Here is a 22,443-nt window from a genome sequence, read left to right as displayed (position 1 = left end):
CTAACTTACCAAGGTGTCTTGCACACTTAGCAGCAGGAGCCTTCCACTTTCTCCTAAGTACAGGAAGCAGAGCCTTCCTGCCTTAGCACTTGCCCAAAACAATCTCTATCTTGACTCCTTGTTATCCACTACTCCCTCTAAACTCGCTATGAATAAACTATATATAGATTTCTTCAATACAATACCATGGTTCGAAAACCATGGGTTAGTCTCAAAACCGACCTATTTACTTATCCAAAGAAGGGGGTAAGACCCCTTTGACTCCTATCTACCTGCGCGCTCCGCCTTCACATTTCGCGGAGACTTTACATCTTTTACAAAAACCTATACAAAATTTGGGTTAACTAACCCCAAAACTGACCCTAGTGACCCTATTCCAATAGGCCCCCAACACAAAGATCATGTCTCACCCTCGAGTCACTCAGTTGGCACCTCGATCTTGCTTCGGAGATCACCGAGCTCAACCTATAATACGACAACTTCAATAACGCTTTGCGCTACGCCTACTGCACTTCTTCTACAAACTTCTTTGTTGTTGGGCCTATGAACATGAAACTCCTTATTCCAGTATGGGAAAACCAAGATAGGTGTAGTTACCATCTTTTCTTTCAATATATCAAGGATTTTCTGGCATTCTTCATTCCATTAGAAGGTCACATCTTTCTTGAATAGCTTCTCCATTGGCACATTTATTTGCACATACCCCTTAATGAATTTTCTATAATATCTAGTGTGTCCCAATGTAGTGTGCAACTATCTCATTGTTTTTGGTGGAGGTGAATTCACAATAACAACTATCTTCACGGGATCCACCATCAAACCCTGCTTGCACACAACATGCCACAATAGTATGCCGAAAGGCACACAAAATATAAATCTCTTTAAGTTCAATGAGATCAAGTGCTATCTACAAATTTCCAACATAAGCCTTAAGCTTTCAACATGATTTTTCAACAGTCGAAAGACTATCTAATCATCAAGTTATACCTCCAGAAATTTGTGTATATACTCCTTGAATGTTGCGACCACAATTCTTGAAAATATAGTAGGGGCATTCTTCAATCTAAAAGGCATCACTATATACTGATATGAGCCCCACTCCATTGCAAATGTGGTCTCATGCCTATCATTTGGTGCAATCCTGATTTGATGATAGCCAGAAAATCCATCTATAAATTAATAGGCCTCCTATCCTCCTACATTTTCCAACACCTCATCTGTAAAGGGTGTAGGGAATGGATCATGCACACATGCATCATTTAATTTTCTTAGATCCACACAAATCTTGATTTCTCCTTTAGTCTTCTTTTCTTGGACCACCATAGGACTTACCCACTCTGATTCTTCCATAGGTTCAATGATCCATGCTGTTATCATTTTATCTAACTCCTCTTTCACCTTTTCCTTATATTTTGGGTTCAATCTATAGGGTCTTTGCTTGATAGGCTTCACATCAGGTTTAAGGGGAATCCTCATGACTCCTAGATCCCCTAATATGCCCTTCATTTCTGAAAATTTGTAGGGAATATATCCTTGTATTCATGTAGCATATCTGTATCTTCGTCCCAGTCATATCCAATTGTTGCGAACTTCGATTCCTCTTGTTGCGAACCATTTGTTGGTTTATTTGGGATGACCCAGGTTTGATCCTTTACTGTGCACCAACAAATCCCTAAACCACTGGCCCTTTCAGCAACAACTTGCAAGCAGATCACAATCTCACCTGAAGTGACTATGGGGGGTTGTAGAACCAGGTTTCTACAGCCATGAGGGATACTACGATGTGGTGGTTTAACTCTATTTTTACTTAATAATTTATTCTTTACTTTTTACTTCATAGGACTTGAATAATCTATTTAACCATGACATAAAATACCATAAACAATATCGCGTGGAAGTAAACTATAACAAAAATACTAAAAAGAAAGAAAATATACATAATAATCATACATGAGACATGCCCATCAAAAATGTACTTTTTTATATTAATTCTTTGAACATAGTTCAATCTCTTCGATTTGCGCACCCAGATGTAGGTTTTTGCACACTTAGATGTAGGCTTTAGGCCTTCGCGCACTCAGCTGTGTAGCCTTTCCTTCAAGACCCAAAAAAAGATTGAGATATCTACTTGTTACTATCTTATTACACACATCACTTTGACTTACATCCTTTCTCTTTATATACTAATTACATCAAAATACCATGGTCCATATACCATGGTTCTCTTAAAATCAACAACTATTTCCCAAAACCCATTACAAAAGGAAGGGGCTTCGACCCACCTTGAAGCCCCTAAAACACTGTGCAATATATAGCTTCGTGGTACCGCGCGGTCCGTTCCTTAAAATGCAGATTTTTGACCAAAACTTTGGACCAATTTAGGCTGCGCCCAACAAATATTTTTTAATGGTAATGCTTTGCAATTTTTTGAATGATATTTGCTTAAATAAATATTTTCATAGTGTTTAAAAATTGAGTGAAATGGATACAAGCATTATTTCTAAACTATGGTATATATGTTATTATGTGAGTATGAGTTATTTTCAAGGATTTTAATTTTAGGTGGTTTTCTTGATTTCCTTTCTTTTCTTTATTTTGATTTAAAATGTAATTATCTTTTGTGTTTTTACATATTATTACAAATACATCAAAGATTATGAATACCGACCATAGATACTTTCTTCAACACTCTCCCTTAGCAAGGGAGGTATTCATAATGTCTAACAAGATGTCAACAAGTTGAAAAGTTTTCTAAGGAAAGATCAAGACTAGATTAACATCATTATCAAATCAATATCAACATTACCAACATCATCAAACAACCAGTACCTCACAATCATGGTACTCATATACATATTCTACTCAGGAGACATCAATTAGACAAGATCTCTTTAGAAAGAGATCTAAGCATGATACGGGGAGGCTACAACTCAACCTATAGAACCATTTTCTTAATTCCAGTCAATGTACTTGACATAAGGATGACATACCTAATTCTGGTCACAGTACATGACAGGAATATGTATATCCTCCAAACCATTCTTCCTAATTATGGTCAATGTGCTTGACACAAGGATAACATCCCTAATTTTGGTCACAACACAAGACACAGGAGGAATCTCTGTCCATGAAACCATTCTTCCTAATTCTAGTCAAATTGACACAAGGATAATATCCCTAATTCTAGTAAAGTGACATAGGAAGAATAAAGGTGTTGTCTAATGTTCTTTCAAATCATTCTTCCTAATTCTGGTCAACTTGACACAAGGATAATATCCCTAATTCTGGTCAAGTGACACAGGAAGAACATCATCTCTCAAACCATTCTTCCTAATTCTAGTCAACTTGACACAGGGATGATATCCCTAATTCTGGTCAAGTGACACAAGAAGAATATCATGATGCAAGAAAAATCATTGCTCCCTCTAAGACATAGAGGCATGTTCCATGAGTCCCAACTTATATTTGAAAAAACAAAATTCTCCCTCTATAAAGAGGCATAGTCAAAACAATATTTGTTCTCTCATCAATGGAGATGTATTGAATCTTTCCTTCTCCCTTTTGCACCATGTCACGAATGTAGTGGTACTTGATACCAATTTTCTTTGACCTGCCATGTAGCTTTGACTATCACAAAATATCATGGTTGATTCCAACACCTACTCAAACATTCCAAAATGAAAATTTTCGAAGCCAAACTACTTCACAAAAAATTTCACATGCTACCATATATTCAACTACTAATTTATCTGAAATATTTTTTCTTTCTCATCCAAGAAACCATTGTTGAGCCCAATCAAAACATCCACTAGTTTTACTCTTTCCATAGATAACACTTTTATCCCAATCAGAGTCAAATTATCCAAACAACCTAAGCTCATTTCCCACCACAAACTTCAAACAATAGTTAACAATACCATAAGAGTAACCAATTATCATACTTTGGCTTCATCTAATTTCATGTATTCACTGCAAAGCAAATATTCAAACCAAGTTCATTAAAGAACCAATCAATTTCTTATCATCATCAAACTTTTGCAAATAAGATTTCATCATGCTTCATCAATTCAAGATCACATTTAGTGGCCAACTCCCTCTTAATCTGAGACATATTCTATTGTGATCATTTTGAGATCCCTCTAAATCTAACATAAGTTTTTCTATCAGCCCCTTCTTTGGTATAACATATCATAGTTGCTCCACATGAGTCCTTAAGGGCGTTCTTAAATTATGAGACTTCTTCAAAATCTTGAAAACTAGAGCAAAAATATGATCTCCCTCTTACTTGGAGAATATTTTATTCTCTCATCTCTAGTCATAGACATGCATATTTCAAATTTTCTTATCTTCTTTTTCCCTCTTAAGCTCAAATATTCAAATCTCAATTCTAGGACAAATCCTTTTGTCACAAGCTTTAATTTATTCTTCCAATTCTTATCCCTTTGTTGTCAAAGCCATTGGAAACCTTCAATATCTACCTACAAGATTCATACCTTCAGCGAAAATGATGAATTCAAGATTTGAAGCTTGCCTTGGTTTACAAACCTTGTATTTTTAACTTCATAATCAAATGTCAGGATCCTAGAATCAACATGCCCTTCACATATCCAACTATTTTAATAATCAATCAAGAGAGTCTAATGATGATTTTATTTCTCTAAATCATTGTAGAAGTAGTATTTTGTTCATAAGAGCTTGGCCTCCATTTCAATGTAAAAATAATAACTTCACCATTCTTAAACAATAGATAGAAGATATATTTCCTGGTGCGATACTTTTTCTACAATAAAACCTTCAATGTCCTTGATCTCTCATAGTATAGGGTTTGCAAATGGCTTTATCAAGAAAACCTTAGAGATTCTAATCTTGAATAGGGGCCCAACCTTTCCTCTTTTTTTCATTTGAATTTTTCGGGCAATAATTTATATTGTGTCCATATTTGTGGTATCCATAGCACTTAACTTTGGACAAGATCTGAGGAGGATTCTTATGTAGAATTTCCTACAAATTCTCTACAAATCTACCTTTGAGATATATGTAGAAAATCTGACTGTAGATTAACTTGATAATGCAATATACCAAAGAAAAATACTATAATCTACTTCTACTATCAAACTTGTGGAAGCTTAAAGATCAAGCTGAATCAGAGCTGAACACATATAACCATAAGAAGAAGAATCAATGCACATGAAACATAGAAAATACTCATGGGAAGGCCTCAGCTAAAAACCCCACTATCTGTATTATCATGCAAGGTGGAAATATCTCAGAATTACTCAAAGCTTTAGCTCTCACAGCTAGCTAGCTCTCAGTACAATCCTCCTGGATGCTCATAGGAAAACAAGGCTTCTAACAAACCTTCTCCTCTACCCTCCAAGCCTCCTATTTCCTTGCACAGTTTCTCTAGGTGATCTTCCTATTACCAAGTGGAACACTGATCTCTCACACTAATCTCACACCCTGTAAAATTGCGCAATCCTCAAGGAATCTCCCTTGACTGCATGGATGAGTTTCCTTTATAGGTAAACACATGCAACTAATAGTAACCTGTCCTTGACATTTAGCTCAACTGGGTCTTTCTTAGAATAGACATGCATGAGTTTCTGATGAGAGAATATTCAATTATCTGGAGTACACTTGTTGAGTGCATGCATGCATCAAATAGTTTGGAACTAATTTAACTGGACTTAACTCAGTAAACTGAGCTAACTAATTACAACTCAAATATAACTCAATCTTATCTCCTTAGTTAAGGGATAATCTCCTTAATTTAAGGGATAACTGTTGCATGACTTCACAAAGACTTCTAACTTGAATTTCTCCAACTAATTAATCCATAATGAATTAATTAATTATTTTTCAAGTAGCTGGTGAGACTAAATTCGAATTTTAGTTCACAATTTTAATTCAAGGACAAATAAAAATTGGAATATCTGGATTCTATTTTTATAATTTCTTGTTGCTATTTTGAACACTCCCTCTCAACAAGAAAGGAATTCAACTTGATCTCGATCCTGAACCTTTGGAATCTTATGCATGCAACACTTCTCTCTAGTGTTGTTGCTCCAGCAACTTGAGAAACAAAAAAAACATCCAACCTGAATCAATATGATGCATCTGTCATCAAAGTTTTTGACTGCTATTGCCTCTTTCAATTGAAAACCTTTGCACTTTGGCTGACTCTGCCTTTCTACACTGTTGTCAATCCTTCTTTATGCTCTTCAGTATCTGACTGCTCTAACATCTGTCACTTTGATCTCTGACTACATCAATCCCACTGATTCCTCCCGCCTCTATGTACTTTTGGCTCACGTAGCAAGGTATGATCCATGAGATAAAACCTCTCAATGGACCCTGCCCAATTTTAGCCTTGTTGGGACTATCACTTCACATCACCCCAATTCACACTTGGAGGTATGGCTGCATGTGCTCCCTCTACCCACTTGGCTCGAAATTCCTCCCTACTAGAGGTCTTTGCATGAGTGGATGCCTCCACTCGGTCTCCTCTCAGCATCTCCAATTGTGGCTCCTCCACAATTGCCTGAGACTTCTTTTGGGGCTACATGTTAAGAGGTAATTTACTCTCCCTCTCAACTGCCAAGTCTCTAAAATTTTCCTTGCTCCTCAAGGCTTTGCATGCATCTTGAACCTCAAGAGCATACAAGTTCTTGACTCGTGAACTGACCTTCTTCACCTGTCTCATGGTGATGTGTCTAAGAAAAACCTTTCCCTTACTAAAAACAACATCGTAGCCTTTGTCCTCCAACACCACAATCAATACCAATTTCTTCTTCAGCCCATGCACATACTTCACATCTGTCAAGGTGATAAGAGCTCCATGCTCCCTCTGAAAAGCAACCGTGCCCACTCCTGAAACACTATACCTTTCATCATCACCCATCTCTATGTGCATCTTGAGGTCTTTCTCCTCCAAGGTACTGAATAAACTTTTATCACCGGTCATGTGGAATGAGGCTCCACTGTCAAGATACCAACCACAACCCATAATTGATGACACCATGCATGTGATGAGGGTAAAGTCCATCTCGAACTGAGAGGCTAATGCTTCACCTTCATATCCTTCTAAGGATCCCTTCTTGGACTTCTTTGATGGGCAATTAGTCGCATAATGACCCATTTTGTGACAATTAAAGCATCTCACTTTAGAATTGTCAACCTTCTTCCCTCCATGAGAAGAATTCAATTTGGAATGAGAATCCTTCTCCTTCCCTTTCCTTGCCTTACTTTCTAAGGCCATATTTTCTTCATCATGCTTGGATGAAGAACCATCTCGTGTGCTCCTCCTGATCTCCTCCTACATGAGATCCGACCATAGTCATTCCCAATCCGATAGTTTCTCCCTTCCATTCACAGAGTCTTGGTAGCTATTCTAGCTCTTTGGAAGGCCAAGGAGAGCGAGGCTCACCATATCATCATTAGTAGTAGTTATTCCCACACTGTTAAGATCATCTCTGCAAGTGGTGAGCTTGTTCAGATATGTGTAAATAATATCGCAGTTCTTCATCTTGATTCTTCGAAGCTTATCCTTGAGAGCCAATTTCCTTTGGTCACTATTGTTCTGGTAGAGGTCCTTCAATGTCTTCCACATTGAATATGGAGTATCCTTCCCATGGAGACTCAAGACAATATGGTGTCGAACTCCCTCAAGGATGATCCGTCTCGCCCTCACCACAGACTTCTTCCACTCAGCCAACTCTTGTGCATTTGTTGAAGCTGGCTTTTGGATTTCTTGATCAATGAAATCCTTCAAGCTGTTGTCTTCTAATACAGCCTCCATGAGATATTTCCATGCTATGTAATTCGAGCTACCTTCCAAGGCATACTCAAGTCTCAAGCCATAGAACACCATTGACCAACCTTGAAGTATGAGATGAATTCGATTTTCACCTGCAACCGCAAACTTGAAACTTCGAATTCTCTTCTTAGTATACTGTTCACAACTTCGATAACCTTTGCTTTGATAAACTTGGCTCCGATACCATGTAGAATTTCCTACAAATTCTCTACAAATCTACCTCTGCGATCTATGTAGAAAGTCTGACTGTAGATTGACTCGATAATGCAATATACCAAAGCAAAATACTATAATATACTTCTACTATCAAACTTACGGAAGCTTAAAGATTGAGTTGAATCAGAGCTAAACACATATAACAATAAGAAGAAGAATCAATGCACATGAAACACAGAAAATACTCATGGGAAAGCCTTATCTAAAAACCCCACTATATGTATTATCATACAAGGTGGAAATATCTTAGAATTACACAAAGCTTTAGCTCTCACAGATAGCCAATTCTCACTACAATCCTCCTGGATACTCACAGGAAAACAAGGCTTCTCACAAACCTTCTCCTTTGCCCTCCAAGCCTCCTATTTCCTTGCCCAGTTTCTCTGGGTGATCCTCCTGTTACCAAGTGGAACACTGATCTCATACCCTGTAAAACTGCGCAATCCTCAAGGAACCTTCCCTTGATTGAATGGATGAGTTTCCTTTATAAGAAAACACATGCAACTGATAGTAACTTGTCCTTGACATTTATCTCAACTGGGTCTTTCTCAGAATAGACATGCATGAGTTTCTGATGAGAGAATCTTCAGTTATCTGGAGTACACTTGTTGAGTGAATGCATGCATCAACTGACTGATAACACACAATTGGTTCCTCAAATGTTTTGGAACTAATTTAACTAGACTTAACTCAGTAAACTCAGTAACTAATTATAACTCAAATATAACTTAATCTTATCTCCTTAATTAAGGGATAATCTCCTTAAGTTAAGGGATAACTGTTGCATGACTTCACAGAGACTTTTAACTTGAATTTATCCAACTAATTAATCCATAATGAATTAATTAATTATTTTTCAAGTAGTTGGTGAGACTAAATTTGAATGTTAATTCACAATTTTAATTCAAGGACAAATTAAAATTGGAATATCTGGCTTTTATTTTTATCATTTCTTGTTTCTATTTTCAACATCTTATTCCAAAATGCTTTTTCCCATTAAACCTTCTTGATTATGTCTTTTCTTTAGTGTTGAGTCTTGATTCTTCTTGTGTATAGGTTGTCCATAGTTTTTCCAATGATGTAGTATCCTTTCTAGCACAAATTGCACCAACAAATCCATCCCATAGATCAGGTAGCCCATTGATTGCTATGGTTACCAATTTTGATTCAACAACCAATTCACCCATGCCTTGAAGTTGGTCCCTTATTTGTGTTCTCTTCATAATGAAGAATGCCACAAATTCACCTTTATTTATCCTCACATCACAAAGTTGATTCCTTAATGATATATTTAAACCAATGTTATTAATTATATATAGACTGGCCAACTTATCATACACTTCCTTTGATGTGGTCAACTATAATACAATAGGAATCAAATGGTCCTTGAGAGATTCAAATATAATTCTTTGATCTTTGACCTCACCCTTCATAAAATTTTCTTTCCCTGCAACATATTTTTCATTTGGTTGAGGTTCTTGACCTTTGACATATTGAAGGGCACCACGTTCCTCTAAAACCAAATCAATCCACTTTTTCCATGCCTTGAAAGTGGATGCTCCTTCAATTTTGTTACTTTCCTTGCAAGAAGGGGCCATTCCTTGACAAGCTTTAGAAATAGATAAATTAGAAGAAGAGTATTCCTTCCAAGAGTAAGTAGATGAAGAGAGACTTCTTCTTGCTCCTTCTAGAGAGAGAGAGGGAGTCACCGAATTGTGATCTTCAACTTTCTTTCTTTACCAAAGCTCTAATACCATGTTGAAAGATAAAGTGAAATGGATACAAGCATTATTTTTTAACTATGGTAAATATGTTATTTACATGGGTATGAGCTATTTTCAATGATTTTAATTTTAGGTGGTTTTGTTGATTACCTTTCTTTTCTTTCTTTTAATTTAAAATTTAATTTTCTTTCATGTTTTTACATAGTATTACAATTACATCAAGGATTATGAACACCTGCCCATATCTACTATCTTCAACACATAGTAGGTTAGTGGTCACTATTCCAAGTTTGAAGATTTGCATTCTCATATTTTGTTCCATAAGTGTGAATCTCTTCTTATTATGGATACCTTTATTCATTTCAAGAGACAAATGTTGGGAAACATATATCAATAAAGCTCTCGTTCATACCAATTCCACTAATAAATCTATTTTTCTATAGTTGTTCTTCGCTGCCCTTTTATTTTGTGTATATATCCTATGAATTTGCATAGTTTTAAACAAGAGAGACATTAATGTTAATATGCTTTAGAATCTTGCAAATCGAAAGAAAATACAGTGTATGGAGAAAGATTTAGATTCGCTCCAAATTGATGTAATTAGCCTTCTCCAAGTGGTATTCTTCTCAATTTTACTCAACATTGGTAGAAGAAAATATATTGTTTCGAGTGCTCTATATTTAAAGGTAGATTGAATAACACTTTCAAGAAAAATTGTAAATAGTTTTTGTTACAGGGAAAAGTGTCTATGCAGAACTGCTAATCCCACTAAGGCTGGTAGCTACCTTAGAAACAAACAAAGTAAAACTACTTTCGTTTTCCTTTATGAAAGATAGATGAGAGAAGAATAAAGGAGACCAACCTTTGTCTTGCGCTTGGTTCCTTGCTCGATTCCTCTCTCTTCTGATAGTCCTTTGCTACTCGCTTTCTTGTATACCCAGCTTCACAGAGTACCTGTAGAATCAAAGAAGCATAACACTATACGAGAACATGGATCTATTATCATAAACAATCTAGGATCAAATGTAAATTGACCATAAAAATGCATAAAACATAAATGACACAAGAGTATGGAGGAAAACTTGAATAGCTTTATTGATAATCAAGAAAGAGCCAAGAGAGTTACAACCAGTTGTTCTAACCCAGTATCATCCTCTCAGCAAGTAAGCCCTTCTTCACCTCATGAAAAGCTTAGATCACCCAACACTATGATGTTACCTCAAGAAACCAACAACAATTCCTTACAAGATGCAAAATTCCAGCCTCTGGATCTCTAGGATGAGGGATCCATATATAGATGTCTGTAAGGGAGATGAGTCAGCTTGTGATTTGATTAGTGTCTTCCCTCTGATAGTTCTTGCTTCCACTTGGATATTGATGATCTCTTACTCATCCTTGTTTGAATTCAGAGAGGCAAGTGTCATAGGAGAAGTTTTTGGAAGATTCCATGCTTCTCCACCTCGCGGACTGACACTGCCATTTGTCTCTTCTCGCCCATCGCACCCCATAGAAGGGCTTTTTGAAATGCAACGCACCCACTGTGTGTACTTAGGTGAGATGCAATGCACTTTGCCTATGGAGCAGGTGAAATGATCCAGTTTTGACCAGTTCTGAGTAGTTTTTCATGGAGAACTTCTGGGAGAAGCTGTAATCAGTTGACCTTGTTCCTTTAGGGGTTGGAACAACACTTTTAGGGACTTAGGAGGCCTTGGTTTATGGACATTTTATGCTTGGGGTTGCAGTGCCCAAAAATGTCTATAACAGTTTTGCATACAAAATAAAAATATTTGACATTTAAAAATATGCTTAAATTATAAAATGATATATATGAAAAATAAATAACAATCATCAACTTTTCACTCTACAAATAAATTAAATAATTTTCATTTTTTCCTAATTAATTTGCTACCCTAAATTAAGATAATGCAAAATTAATTTTCTACTGTAAACTAAGATAATGCAAATTAATTTTGTAGGAATTATGAATTAAGAGACATAAAACACTCACTGGATGATCAACACACACACATAAGTTTGTTGTTATTAGATTTATGTTGAGGACATTCGTGTAACATATCATTTTCAACATGAGACCATATTATAATTGAAATATCCTTAAATTTTAGTTATATAAATTAAATTATATAATATAAAGGATTATTTCAATTTTTTTAAATAATTAAACTATTAATTTATTTGGTATGGGATGTTAGGTGTGCAATATGGTGGGGGGTGAGTTGTTTTCATCCGACTTGGTCATTCGACTAGGGTACATGGTAGCCCATCCCCTAGTTGTTATAAATCCTAAGAAGAAACCCGATACATTAAAATCCCTATGCCATGTTTTCTTATTCTTGCTCCCCTTACCTCACCCTTGTCTAATCAAACTTGTTTGACCTAACACCACATGGGGCATCATCTCACTCCTCTTCATGTGAGTGCTTAGTCACATCATATTGAAACAATGTGCATTGGTCTCAACTAGTTGAAGGAGTTCTTGCATGATGATCAAATGATTGCATAGGTATACATAGGTTACAAAGGTGTTTTAGGAAGTGGTGTTGAAGGTGGATGCAATTTTGGATGAAGGATATTTGAATTGTCTAAAGTTACATAGAATATCGTGGTCTTGCCATCAACAAGTGGCATTGCCGTACTCTTGCTCTTATGTACCCGCGACACTCTACCCATGCTTCTTATCCTGTGCCCGTGGCACTACCTATATGATGCAAAAGGAGAAACCATGGGCTATACCATCGAATTTTCCTAAGGGATTGTTAGCGATCGAGTGTTTGAATCAATCTTCAACATTCACAATGATTTAGTCATTGCTTGATCTAGACCAAAAGGTATGAACACTTTTAATGTTTGATTTTGTCTTCCGTGTAGTGGATTGATTTGGTCATGTTGATCTAGTCACATATTGACTTGATCTGGTCACAAACTCATTGATGATTTGATCATTGCATTAGTGGTCTATTGATTAGGTTGTTTGAGCATTGGTATGAATTCTTTTGTATAAAATATGATAACTTGCACATGGAGAAGAGGTCAAACAATGAAATGAAGAAAAGGTAATGATATGTCATATAGCTATAGTTTATTACAAAGATTTCTTTACAGATGTATTCATACAAAGGGGGTCTTAGATATAGAGTTATGGAAGCCAATTATATGAGTGGAAAATACTTCGTCAAAGGTTTGAGGAGTGATTTGTATTTATTGAAAACTCTTGTATTAGTGTGCTCCAGTGGAGTACCTATGTGCAAAACTTGTGCACCTTTGTGTATTAGATGTTAAAGAATCTGTGTGTATCTTCTATAGTGAATTGTTGCACATTGATGGTTTGAAGATAATGTTAAAAAATTTAGCAAGAAAGGATCAATTTAAATTTAGCCTTAGTCAAATTGAGTAAATCGAATTTCCACATCAGCAAGACAACTTGGAGTAAGTTAACTAGTGTGACATGTCTCTTGTCACTTAGTTAGCTCAGTAAATTCGAGTTAGAGGGACTAGAGTTTATTTATGCATGTGTGATTGCTAAATTTTAGTAATCCAGTTCAGTTCTTTTCATTTGTATTCAGATAACTAACCTCTTACTATTGTTAGAGTTAGTTGAAGGTCAATGGCGTTGTGGGACAACAGTCTAACTTAGATATCTGTCAGTTAACTAATCAATCCACCCAAAATAGCTAGTGCATGCAAGGAAATTGAATTCCTCAGCTGAAGTGGAGATGACAAGGTAGTGTAACATCAATTGTAAACTAGTTTGAGTGTACAAGTGTTGCATGAGGTCAGGTGATCCATCCTTGGGAATTGCACAATCAATTTGGAGGAAATTCCTATCTTTTAGGGGCTAATTTGCTTAGGATTTGCATAAGAAAATAGGAGGCTTGGTGGGAAAATAATTGGCTAAGTGTTGGCCAAATTTTCTCATTGAGAAAAGAGAACATTTATTCTCTTGCAGGTTGAGATCAGAGCTAGAGCTAGCAATTGTAATAGTTTCTCTATTTAATTGATTAATGAAAAAAGGCTTAAGGGGTTTTTCCCAGTTGGGTTCCCCTAGAAATCACTGTGTATTTGTGGTTTTTATTATTGCATGTCTATGCATGTTCTAAATTGTGATCTCCATCCTACATATTAGTAAAGTAGAATATGTCTCTTGTTTTTCAGTTTGAAATCTTGAGCAGTTGCAATTTCTATCAAATTTCTACATGGTATCAGAGCCCTAAAATCACATTAGAACCAATATTTCAAAATTGTCTCTTAGGAATTTCAAAGTTGTAGCTCCAGTGGAGAAGTTTTCCTTCAGGATCGAAAGAATGTCTTCTAATGTTCTGTGTTTGGAGTATGCCCTGTAGGGTAGCTCGAATTTTGTAGCCTTGAAGGATCAAATGGAAGAATTGATCAATGGAAATGGTGTGTTAGAATATGTTAAAACTAATATTTTGAAACCTCCATAGTCGAATGCACAACAGTTAACCTAATGGAAGAAGGATGTTGCAAAGGCTAGAAGAATTATTCTAGAAGGTGTGAGAGACCATGTGGTCTCAAATATCCATGGAAAAGAGACACTGTTTGCTATGTGGAACACTGGATATGCTATTAAAAAATAACAATGACCATATAAAATTGGCCCTGAAAGACAAACTTCAAAACATCAGGATGCAGAAAAATGACACTATTCTGCAGTATCTCTCTAGGTTTACACAAGTTCAAGATGAGCTTGGAGGGGTTGGGGTGAATGTAGTAGAAGATGACCTGGTGAGCCTAGCTCTTCTAGGCCTTCCAAAATCTTGGCAAAACTACTAGGACTTTGTGAATGGAAGGGAAAAATTACCGAATTGGGAAAGGTTGTGGTCTGATGTAGTTCAAGAAGAGTTCAAAAGAAATAAAAAAGATGGAACATCATCCAAAGCTGATGATGAAGAGAATTTTGCATTGGTTGGAAAGGGGAAGAAGGGAAAAGGAAAGAAGACCTTGATAAAACATGAATCCATCCAAAATAATGGCAAGATGAAAGACTTGAGCAAGATAAAAGGCTTCCACTTCCATGAATACGGGCACTATGAAACAAAATGTCCACACAAGAAGTTTAACAAGAAGCCTTTAGGAGGAGTAGTAGTTGAAGCATTAACTTCACAATTTGAATTAGACTTCACCCTAATAGCATGCATGGCCAACACTATTATAGTGAGTGTCTAGTACCTCGATGCTAGTGCCTTATTCCATATGACCAGGTGCAAGGAGTTTTTTAATACCTCGGAGGAGAAGTATATCCATATGCATATCGAATTAGGGGATGATGGGAGGTATAATGCTACAGGAATTTGTACTCTCTCCTTTGAGATGGAGAAAGTATCTCCTCTTTGCCTCAAAGATGTTATGTTTGTACATGGGCTGAAGAAGAACTTGATCTTTGTAGTTGTTTTGGAGGATTGTGGCTATGGTGTCATTTTCAGTAAAGGTAAAGCCTTTCTGAAACACATAGCTATCAGGCAAGTGAAGCAGAGTGGAGTTCGAGTCAATAATCTATACAAACTTGAGGTGGGAGATTGTGATGCATTGACCAGCAAGGTAGAAAAGGTGCAGAGTTGAGATGTTGGAGAACTATAGCACATGAGATTGGGTCATCTACACCATGGTGCCTAAAAATCATGCAACAAATTACCACTGGTCTCTTGAAATTCTTCCTTGACCAGCAGGATGTCTGCAAGGGTTGCACATTGGGGAAATATGCCAAATCCGCTTTCCATGGACGAGATAGAAAAGCATATGAAATATTGGAGAAAGTCCACTTTGATGTTTGTGCACCATTTTTTAGAGCCTGCATAACAAAACATACGTACTGTGACATTTTTATTTATGATTTCTCTAGTAAATGCTGGGTCTTCTTCATGCGGAAGAAGGATGAAGTTTTCTCAAAATTTGTTGAATTCAAGGCATTGGTTGAGAAGGATACTGGGAAGAAGGTGAAGGCTCTCAAGAGTGACAATGGAGGTGAATTTGTTTTGCATGCCTTCAAGGATTTCTATGCCAAATAAGGTATTCGAAGAGAGCTGACAACACCCCATAACCCATAGAAAAATGGGGTAGTTGAGAGGAAGAACAAGAGCATAGGGGAGAAGCAAGGGCCATGTTGCATGATCAGGGGCTATCATTACATTTGTGGGTAGAAGCATGCAACACCACATCCTACTTGTAGAACCAAAGTCCTCATAGGATACTTGGTATGATCACACCAGAGGAAGATTTCACTGGGAGACATCCTGATGTGTCTCAATTCAGAGTTTTTGGAGCTTCAATTTATTGTCATGCCTCCAAGGATTTGAGGAAGATGCTTGATTCTACAACAGAGTTGAGAGTTTTTATATGATACACCGAAAGTCCACACAATTACCGGGTGTATTTTCCTTCACTGCGAAAGACAATTGTAAGGATAAATGTCAAGTTCAATGAGGACAAGGCTATGAGATTCTCTATGGAGCGAGAACTGAGTATCCCATGGAGTAGGAGCTTCTAGCTCCAAATGAGGAGCCTTAGGATGAGCTTCAGTAGGTTGTGCAGCAACCACATGTAGAGGAGCAGACCAGAGGCAGAGTGGAGGGACCCACTCAACTAGAATATCCTAGAGAGGGGAGAAAGAGAACCAAAGAAGCTGATAGATTGTTGTAGGATGCTAGGGAGAATGTGGGAGCCCCTACAACATAGTGCAGGCAGAGGAGGTCACCTAATAGGTACACTGGTTACATGGCTCTCATGACAGAGCTCATTAAGACATAGCCTTCTTCATTTGAGGAAGCAATTTCTCAACTTGCTTGGGTTGATGCCATAGTGGAAGAATACAAATCCATCATGAAGAACAAGGCATGGGAGGTGGTGCCAAGACTAGAAGGGAAATCAATGGTTGGTTCGATAGGGATCTACAAAGTGAAGCATGCAACGAATGGGAGCATCGAGAAATATAAGGCCAGATTTGTGGCCAAAGGATTCTCTCAAATAGAGGGAGTGAACTATGAGGAAAATTTTGCACAAGTTGTAAGATATTCCTTAATTAGATCCATTCTAGCATTGGCTGTGCATATAGGGTGGAAAATCCACTAGATGGATGTGAAGACCACCTTTATCAATGGTGTTATTGAGGAGGAAATTTACATAGAGCAAGGAAAAGGATTAGAGACATATGATTGGGAGTCACATGTGTGTAGACTCAGGAGAGCATTGTATGGTCTCAAACAGGCACCCCCAACATGGTACACTCAGATCGACAATTATCTCATTGGATTGGTCTTCACCAAAAGTGAAGTAGATGCGAACATCTATGACATTGTGGTAGATGGTAAGTTACTTATTCTTGTTTTGTATGCCGATGATTTAATATTAACAGGCGATGAGCAGTTGGCACGCCCTCTTAACATAGTTACCGATCAAAAGAGAAAATTACCGAGTACCCATTTTTTTAAGGTAGCAAAAAATCACCCGATTTTGAAAACTCGTGATTTAGAACACACCTTTTTTTTGGAGCATATTTTTGGCACTTTAAATTTTCATATGAACATTTTTTTTTTATATGTTAGTGGTTTTCATGCTGATTTTGAAAAGTATTGATGCAACATCAACCCCTTTTTTCTAGAGCATATTTTTAACATTTTAATTTTTTTGTGTATCAAGTATGAACATTTTTTTTTTAAATGTTAACGATTTTCATGCTGATTTTGAAAAGTATTGATACAACATCAACCCATTTTTTTAGAGGGCTTCTTTTTGACACTTCAAATTTTCTAATGTATTGAGTGTGGATAATTTTTTTTAAATGGTTGTGATTTTCATGCAAATTTTGAAAACCATCATTTTTTAAGGCATATGTTTTACACTTCAAATTTTCTGATGTCCTAGGTATGCACAATTTTTTTTTTTTTAAATGTTGATTAATTAACAATTTTTCAAGTTATCTTATTCCTCTTCTCGTTTCTCATCCTAATATGTTTGTTTTTTAAGAGATTTTCAAAATATGTGTTTTTGGTTTTTTTTTGCAATAATTTTTATAATGAAAATTTTAATAATTTGTGCAAAATTAAAAAAAATTAATAACATATATATATATAACAAAAAACAATTAACTCAAAAAAATATGATTTCTTTAAAAACACTTAAAAAAGAAAAAATGTAATGTGAGGGAAATTTGTAAAAATTTAATTAAAAAAACAAATAAATAAAAGTGAATAAGATGATTAAAAAATAAACAAATAAAAAAATACAAACTAAAAAATATTAATTTTTTTTATTAAAAATACATTTAAAAAAAACCAATAAAAAATTAAAGCTTAAAAAAATGCGTTAAAAAAAAATTAAAAAAAATATTGTAAAAAAATAAAAAATATAAACCTTCTAAAAATAAAACAATTAAAAAAATATAAAAAAATTTAACTAAGAAATTAATAATTTTTTTTAAACACTTCAAATATTTAAATAAAATTAAATTTGAAAAAAAAAAAATTAAAATTGAATTTAAAAAAAGGAAACAAATTGAATTTTTTTAAATAAACTAATTAAAATTTTACAATTAAAAATTATTTAAGAAGAATATTAAAAATTTAAATTTTTTAATAAATTATTTAAAATGATTTAATAAAATTACATAAAGATTTTTTATTTATATTTAAAAAAAAAATCTAATTTAAATTTATTTAAATAAAAAAACTAAAAATTTAAAAATAAAATAAAATTTAAAAAATTCAGCTCGCGCGACCCTTGACTAGGCGGGGGCCTGAGGGTGAATTTCAGGAATCAGTTCTTGGCCAGGCGGGGGCCTGAGGGTCGATTCCAGGAATCAGATTTTGGCTAGGCGAGGACTTGAGGGCAGAATCGACCCACATATAGGCAAGTAGAGTGCTGTTATATATATATATATATATATATATATATATATATATATATATATATAATATTTTAAAATTTAAAATTATAAAATTTTTAAATAATTTTTTTTATTTTTATTTTAAATAAAATTTTTAAATGTTTTATTTTTTACAATGTTTATATTTTACATTTTTTTACAATGTTGTTTGTTTGTTTATTTATTTATTTTAATTGTTTTTTTTTCAAATTTTAAATATTTTTTAATATTTATTTAAAAAAATAGTTTTGTTTTAATTTATTTGTTTATTTTTTAATTATCTAATTCTCTTTTATTTACGTGTTTTTATTTATTTAATGTTTTTTTTAATATTAATTATTTTTTAATATTTTGTAATTAATTTTTAATTGTTTTGTTTTATATTTGGTTTAAAATTTAAATTTTTTATAATGTTTAAATTTTTTAATTTTTTTGGTTTGAATTTTTAATTTTTATTTTTTTCCCTATATATATAGATATATATGATGATGATGATGGTGGTGGTTAACGTCCACTGAGACCAAATATTGGTCTATCGAGCCTAAAGAAACAAATTATTTATTTTGATTTAAGATTTTATTCCTATGCTCAAAAATGGTGGAGAGAAACCTCCTAAGCTCACTATAATTTTGACATTGTAAAAGGCTAGGAAGGTTAGTATTGTAACAACGATTGTGAAACTGAGATCTAATGTGGTTGTACGCGGGGCACTCCAAGAGGAAGTGGTTTTCATCCTCAATGTTCCTATTCTTACATATATGGCAGATCCTTTCCATCCATGGTGTTTTAGGAACTGCACAACAACCTATTTCACTATGGAGCTCATGAGAATTCGTTCTAATCTTTGCTATATTAATTTTCTTCTTTGAGCTAGTTAAAATATAGAGATACTTTTGATCTTCTAGGGTGGGGTTGATGACCTTCTTATAATAACTTAATTTTCTTTTAGCCGCTAAATTTTTCTCACACCGCATTTTTCTTTGAACTTAGAAGTAACAATATCTTTAATGTTATTAATGTCTTGCAATGCATCATTCTCGTTGATCTCCTAATATTTTAACTAGGCCCTTGTGTCTTTATGCTACCCCCGATTGAGCCTTAGGTGGTTTTGGCTGGAATTTAAAGCTAGCTTAGGAAGTCTATGATCGTCTATGTTATTGAGTTTGTGCTTTTACAACAGAAACCTAATCATAAATAGGCTCTCAATAGCGGAAGGGCCTGCTTCTATAAGGAGAATAGGATAGGGTGTATTACTTTTAATTTTATATTTGGTTTAAATTTTAAATTTTTTACAATGTTTAAATTTTTTAATTTTTTTGGTTTGATTTTTTTTTTTCATATATATATATATATGATGATGATGATGATGATGATGATGAAGAACGTCCGCTGAGACCAAACATTGGTCTATCGGACCTAAAGAAACAAATTATTTATTTGATTTAAGAATTTATATATAATTGTTGTTAGTTTTTATTTAATTTATTTATTACTTGATTAATTTATTTATTTGTTTTTTAAGTATTAATTTTTTTATTTTTTTATTTTTTATTTATTTTTTTTTATTATTATTATTTTTTTTTTTTTTTTTTTGTGTTTTTAAGACATTTTATGTTATATATATATATATATATATATATATATATATATATATATATATATATATATATATATATATATATTTGTCGATGATGAATCATAGTAAGTGGTTCTAAGCATGTCGACTCAAACTACTTTATGATTTCTCTAAAAGATATTTTATATTTATTTTTTTATGTTTGGTATTTTTTTGGTCATGTCTTTAATTTTTTCTCATTTATTTATTTTTATGTTTTAATACATTGTTTTATTTATTAGTTGTTATTTTTAAAACTTTTTGATTTTTTGTTTTACTTTTAATTTTTTTCTTTGTATTTTTCATTTGTCTACTTATTTATTATTTTGTTTGTTTTTTTTGTAGGGTTCGTGTCGATCATCAACTAGCAACCCGACCTCATTATGTGTCAATTTGATAGTTGATTTTAAAGTTATCGTTATAATGGACAAGTCTACCCCACAACGTATCAATTTCATGGTTGATTTTTAAGATTTCATTGCAATAGGTCAAGTTCGCCTACACCACATGTCAATTTGATGGTTGATTTTTAAATTTTTGTTGCAATGTGTCAAGTTGTCTTATGCTAATATTTTAAAATAATTATACTTTTAGCATTTAAAAAAGAAATTACTCTTGGTATAATGACTCTTTTATTCAGGTGTTCATTTTTTAAGTTTTTTTAGTCATATAGTTTTTCCATAATGCCATGGTTGAAATATATTGAAAACTTAAGGTTTTTTGTAGTCATGATATTTGGTTCTAATTCCATGGTTGAAGAATTGTCAAAGTTTTATGGCTTTTCTAAGTCATGATATTTTATCTTTAATGCTATGGTCGAAAACAATTATAAGCATTTTATCTTTAACATCATGGCTGGAAATTGATTGGATTTTAAGGCTTTTCAGAGACATGATATTTGATCTTTAATGACATGCTTGAAAATTGTTGCAATTTTAAGGTTTTTTGGAGTCTTGATTTTTTTATCTTTAACGCCATTACTAAAAAATGTTGAAAATTTACCCAAAAAAACGTCTAACATCAACACTTTTCGATTTCAAGATGTTTTTTGCACCAAACAAAATAGCTTTTATTGTTTTTTACTAGTATTTTAAAAAATATTGAAAATTTACTCCGAAAAAAAAGTGGTGATGCAGAATCAACACTTTTTGTTTTTTCAGGTTGTTTTTTGGGGTTTTTTGCTAGAGTTCTCGTTTTGAGGTAAAAGTTCTCATTTGATTGGTAACTATGTTTCTTGCAAAGAGGATCTTGCAAGGAAATTCAAGATGAAAGACATGGACCTCATGCATTACTTCCTTGGGTTGGAGGTATGATAGGGTGATGGTGAATTGTTTGTGTCTCAAGGCAAGTATGCTACCGACATAATTCAAAGATTTCACATGGAGAATTGTAATCCCATGGACACGCCTTTAGTTACAAACTGGAGGAAGAAATATACTTTTTCAGATGAGGAAGTTGATGCTACCATTTATAGGTAGATTATGGGTTCGTTGATGTATCTTATGAAAATACAACTCAACATGTTCTATGCAGTCAACTAGCTTAGCCAAGCTATGGTGAGGCCTACCAAATTGTACTGGAAGGCAACAAAGCATGTGTTATGATGCCTTAGAGGCACTACCAAATATGGATTATGGTACAAACCGACATAGGGAGTGAAGTTGCAAGACTTCACCGATGCAGATTGGGAAGGGAGCCCATCCGATATGAAAAGCATATCAAGTGCTATATTCAGTGTTGGGTTCGCAACAATTTTCTGGTACAACAGGAAGTAGAGGTCTATGGTATGGTTACAAGCCAAGAAACATGTGAAGCAATTTGGATGAGGAAAATACTTGTGGGACTTTTTAGTCAGGAAATGGATCTGATAGTGATATATTGTGATAATTAGAGTTTCATTAATCTCTCTGAGAATTCGATATTTCATGACAGGTCCAAGCACATTGATATTTGGTACCATCATTTGTAGAATTATGTGTAGAGGAGAATTATGTTGCTATAATACATTCCAAATGAGGAGAAATATGCTAACATCTTGACAAAGGCATTGTCAAGAGATAAATTCAAATTTCACAGGTACAGGATAGGGGTGGTGAAAAATCTGTTTCTTTCTAAGAGGGAGTGTTAAAAAATGTAGCAAGAAAGACTCAATTTGACTTTAGCCTTAGTTAAATTG

The sequence above is a fragment of the Pinus tabuliformis genome, chromosome 6 (genome assembly GCF_031772625.1).
Source record: "Pinus tabuliformis cultivar Carrire ecotype Pingquan chromosome 6, CPIR1, whole genome shotgun sequence".
NCBI classification, from domain to species: Eukaryota; Viridiplantae; Streptophyta; class Pinopsida; order Pinales; family Pinaceae; genus Pinus; species Pinus tabuliformis.
Note: the sequence above shows the minus strand (reverse complement) of the source record.